The sequence below is a fragment of the Schistocerca cancellata genome, chromosome 12 (genome assembly GCF_023864275.1).
Source record: "Schistocerca cancellata isolate TAMUIC-IGC-003103 chromosome 12, iqSchCanc2.1, whole genome shotgun sequence".
Taxonomy (NCBI): domain Eukaryota; kingdom Metazoa; phylum Arthropoda; class Insecta; order Orthoptera; family Acrididae; genus Schistocerca; species Schistocerca cancellata.
In genome coordinates this window covers 31210432-31216431 of record NC_064637.1, presented here as the reverse complement: position 1 = coordinate 31216431, position 6000 = coordinate 31210432, and positions in this window count along the sequence as shown.

Sequence of the window (6000 nt, the reverse complement as noted above, 5' to 3'; positions counted from 1 at the left end):
TGGCGGCTACAATAATATCAATGTTCGGTTCCATGTATGTTTGTGAACAACTGTTCAATGAAATGTAACAAGACGCGCCTGAGAAACGCATTGTCTGATCGAAATTTAAACTGCACGCTGCGCCTAAAATGCACAAAAACAATTACTCCCAACATAGACGCAATTGTAAAGGGCAAAAAGTACAAGATAACCGAGAATTCCACACTTCAGTGACACCTTTTATTGTGTAACAGTTCACAAATTAATGCGAATGTAGAGGCATACACTAAACTAATAAAATTATGTGGCATGTGTACATTCTCCCTTATTTGTTTCATTTGTCGCAGTAATAATTCGTGAGTGATATTCCTGCAGGTGGCCGCAGATTTACGTTGACTGGTGGCAGCTGTTGTGTGCCCCACATGACTTTCCCCACTCTCTGCTCTGGTTCGGTAGTGGGGGTAGCGTGCTCCGCCTGCTCCGTGCTCATGCCTTGCTGCTCACAGCTTGCTATGCGATCACGTACGTTGTGAAGCCCTGGTCTACAGCATCAGCCATGTTCCCACAACTGCTGTTGGCTGGATATATGATATTGTTCCATTCACTCGATGAGGGTCTCAGAAATGACCCATTGTTGACGGCATGCCTTCCGCTCATTAGGGCATTTGAACAAATACAAAAATAGCGTAAGAATAACTAAATTAAAAGGAATTTTTGATTAAGGATGTACAGCCAACTGGTCTACATAATTTTTTGAAATTGAAGATTATATTCATTCTAATCCAATCACATATAAATTGGAAGATTTAAACGGAAAAATAAGCAGAAGAAATTTTTTATGAGCAAAAACTACAGAAAACGAATTTTCCAATTGTTTAAATGTTGAAAAATTTTTAAATAAAAAGCTAATGAAGTTTATGTTAAAAGCTTAGGATTCGATAATTCATTATGCTTATTGATTCATTGAGAGCGGTGTGCTGACCACATGCTTCTCCTATCCGCATCCTCATCTGAGGATAACACGGCGGTCAGATGGTCCCAATGGGCCACTTGTGACCTGAAGGCAGGGTGCTTATTGAATCATTAAAGGAGATAGAGTACACTTTGATATCAAAAAAGGTTAATAAAAATGACTTAATGTCAGAGTTATTTGAAAATTTTAGATTTGAATTAATGGAATCAAATGGTTTTGATTCATTTTGTGTATTAGGCATGTATAATAATTGTTAGGAATGTATCTTAAAATTTAATTATGAAAAAAGCACTTGGAAATTTAGTTATATATTCTAAGAAAGGAAAAAGAATATAAAGTTCATTAAAAATGTTTCATGAGGCTGAATATATTTAGATAGTGTCATCTCAGTGCTATTGAAATTTTCATAAGGTTTACAGTATTTTTCTTTAATGTGTTGTCGCTAGATTAGTTGTATTATCAAAGCATTGTTCCCATGAATAATTATCCAATGTATTGAAATTACTTCTGTGCAAATAATTCTTAAAGTCTTTTTCATTCGGTGATATAAATTTACAGAATTTGGTACATAATTAATTCCTAAAAGTTTTTTTACAAGTAGATGTCTTTTTCTGATATAGTGATTCGATTTTGCACATTTTAATTGTGTTTCAATATAATAATATTCATAATTAAAACATACAATCTTAAAACAACAGAAGTTGCTCTTAAATTTCTATCACTTAATTAAGGAACAACATATGGTAATAAACTATTTGCACTTTTATTTCACATATAACATATTTGTCTCTATCACACTTTTCATCTGATTTTTTTCATGTAATTATTCTTAATTTTATTTGGATCTTTTAAATGATGTGTTTGGTCTTCATAGAATAATTTTACATTAATCCTGATTTTACATTCGCTGTGTTTTTGAATGGATGAGAAAACTTCTTCATTAACTTAATTTTGAAAAAAATCTGCTTATGATATTTGTGAATTCATATCTAAAGAATATAAACTAGTTTCTATAATAAATTTTGTATGATGATGAATATTTTTAGATAGCGGCAATATACCGCAGTTGAAATTTTCATATGTTTACAGCATCATGAGAACGTTTATATCCTAAGAAATCAGCAACTTGATTTGCATATAACCATGGCTTATCATTTTCAGTAACAGTTATTAAGACTTCTTCATATTTAAGTGTAAGTTTATTTTTAAGATCTACAAGTGACTCCATTTACATACAGTAAAACTTAATATATATTTCTTTTTTCATTCAAATAATTGTTTTTATTTATAAAAGGAAAGCGATAATATAATGATTTGTCCATTGTGCAATGAAGAAAAAGATATATGTAAGAAAATAAAAATAACAAAAGAGAATAAGCCTTCAAAAACAGGCGTTATTGATTGTATAAAAAAGAAACAAAAAGACTATAGGGAAAATAAATATGAAAATATTAAAGAACTTTTTAATGGTTGCTATAATAAATCATTTACTTGCAGAGAATGTAAGAAGGATTTCAAAAATTCTTCTAAGTATATTCATAAATGTGATCAGTCAAAAAATGTGAAAATAGCTTTAATTTATCAGATCATAAAAAGGAGGTTATCATAAAGTTGAATGGTTTTGTATAAAATTTTTTTGGTAAAATATATTTCGATCATACTATAACATGATCTAAAATAATTCTTCCACAATTTTCGTTTCATATTGACTAATGGAATTATATTACCTTTGGAATAAATAATTGTGTCAAATTCGTTTATTATCGATTTCATATGTGTATAGAATTCATTACATCTTATATCATAAATAAAAAAATCAGTATCCATAGAACATAAATGAATATTTTCACTATGTTTTGGTTTCATGACATTATAATGAAAGTCGTACATTTGTATTTTCGAAATATCTAGGATACTCATTCCAATATAAACTGGTTTATTGAATATTATTTCAATTTTTTTCGTATGAACTGCTTTTAGATTTTCTGAGAATACATTAGTTTGTGCATAATTTTGTTTTCAAATATAATTCATATATTTCTGTCATCTGTTAACATTTTGCCTATTTCTATGTTTCATTGCTTTTCGAACTATTGATTTGTTCATTAGCTTGTATAGATATATTTCAAAATCGTTAGCTGCCTTTTTTCTCATGTCTGTACGAAAATTAATGTATTTCTTCAACCAATCTTATTGTTCAAATGATAAGGTTTTATGAATTTGTATAATGTTAATTCAAGAGTTAAAAATTGTTTAAGATCTTATAAATTTGTGAAAAATTTCCTTTATTATTTAATATTGTTAATAATTTTTTTCCTTCTGATGCTAATGGTAAATCTTAATGAAAATACTGTAATTTTTTGATATTCTAAATCAACTTCTAAAATATAAACATATTTATTACAATATAAAATTTTAAGTATTTTCTCAGAATAAAAAGATTTTGGCCTTAACCATTGTAATCTTTAATATGTAAAAACTGAGGCATTGCCCAACCATATAAATTAGTTGCATCTAAATATTTTGATTGTTTTGTCAGGTTAAAATCTCATATATTTATTTTTTGATTTAGCATATCTTCTTATACTTGGATAAATTCCACCTCGAAATCCTTTCTCAAGAAATGAAATCATCTCATAATCACGTATTAATTCTAATCAAACTTTTTCATTTTTAACATAGAATCCCAAGATAATCCTGGAGCTGTAAAATGCCATTATGGATCGAGTTTATAAGATTTAAAACATGTATCTCATAAATATTTGAAAATATCTGCTAAAATTAAAACATCAAATTAATTATATAATCTTGTATATTCATGTAAATTTTTAATGTTAAATTTTTTCCAAACTGTTTTTCCATGAGTATAATCTTTATCAGAAATATTATCTTTATTAAGTATTGAATACAAACATTGTTTTCTATGGAATTTAGTTTTTTGTAAGTTTTTTCACAATCCATAAAGCAGAATAAACTACTTTTTTAAATAGTGGATCTATTTCTCTTCTTCAAAATACTTTGTTGTTTCTCTAAATTGTTCTTTTGTAACATTAGAAGGTAATTTGTCACTACTTGAGTCTGTAAATTTAAACATATCCAAGAATATTAATTTTAGCCATCTCTAACACAGTTACTAAAGGAAATATATTTTTGTTCTCTATTTGGAATAACATCAATATGTGAATTATCTGTTGCTAATTCTCTGATAAAAAATGAAGGTCGTAATTTGTTAAATTATGAATATTAACTGGAATAAATTTAGGATTTTGACAGTTAAGATTGCAATCTGCATGTGCAGTTCCTCGATATTTTCCTCTGAAATGACAATGATCTCATATTTTCATTTCTTATTTAGTAAATTTCTTTTCAAAAATATAACAAGTTTTCGAAATTATAAAATTTATTTGTCATTATCATTGGAATATTTTGTCCATATGTTTTAGCAATTTCTCTAGATTATTCTTTTAACATTTCAATGAATTTTTTGTTGCATTCTTGCTAGTATATGTAACAGGATTTTTATAATCTACATTAGAATATTTAAAACAATAATTGAATTGAATTGGTAAATGTTTTTGTTATTTATTAATATATGATTTTCAGGAACTGTTTGGCAAGTTTTAATATCTTTTAACAAACATCCGAAATCTGCATAAAGTATGAAACATACCCTTAATGAATCATTATGCTTTTCAAATCCAATTTTTGACCTATTACAAGCATATCTATTTTTACTTCTTTATGTTCTTTGCAAACTTTTCATGATTCTCTAATTTTTCATGTGAATAAAAATATCTTAAACATCGAATACAAAGATAAATTTTCGATTTGTGTTCAGTTGCATGTGATTTAATTAATGTAGATAAATCTTTTATCTAACAATAATGAGAATTATTTTCTTTACAAATTAAACGAAGATTAACATGTTTTTCTTGTTTATTTTTCGTATGGTAAAGAGGATGTACAATATTCCTTATGTATTCTTCATTGCATTCATATGCATAAACATTATATGAAATACAGGGTGTACATAAAGTCTAGGAACACTTTCAATCCTTTATTGCACAAGAACAAAACATTTTACAGATGTCACTTTTTACAAACATTTGATATGTGAACTATGAGTGTCACGGCAGATGGCAATACGATAATAGAATTCTTGCCATACCTGTCCCAGCATGACATAATCGACTGTGGCAGTTGTTTCCCATATTCTCTCCCGGGGTTCTACTACATCACTTGGTAGAGGCAGTAGCTACATCAGATCTTTAATATGTTCCCACAGAAAAAAGTTGCATGGAGTGAGGTCTGCTGATTGGGGAGGTATAACAACATAGTTACTTTTGTGCGTTCACATATAGCTATAATCAGTGGTGGAAATATATTTGCAGAGAAAAGCACATTATGATATATATTGTGTTTTAGGCCAATAGACATAACTAGTTATTGTAGTAGGTTTGAATACCTTTACTGGTCAGGGCTAAATTACTATTGAAAATATAGTTGTTTTTGGATAGCTCAACATGAATTTCCTAAGGGGCCAAAGTTTATCATGCATTTACCAGTAGAATGAAGTGTGGAGAAACATTTCGCCGTATGCAATTTCCGTCCGATTTCGACTAAACAACTTGTGGCTGTGAACCATCAAAATTTGCAGAAACGTAAAAGAAAATTAAATATGTATGGTCATGAAGTAGTGAGACATAGGTTCTATACTAAATAATCAGTCCATACTCAAGTTCCATTTTACTTTGAATTTATGGCAGTCGATATATAACGAACTTACATCTTTTAACATTTTCAGATACACGTCCCACAATATAGCTGCTAACATGAATCTACTGCTATGCAGTATGGCACTTTCACATTACACTAAAATAATATTTTTAAGCAATAATAATAAAGTGGTAAGACATGCATGCCTGACACAAATTACGAGAAACAGAAGAATGACTAACTGTTCATCGAGAATATCTTGTACATCAAAAGGATGAGTAAAAATGTTCTTATTTTGTCCGCCTTTCGCGCTGCGGCTTTCAAAGTCAACA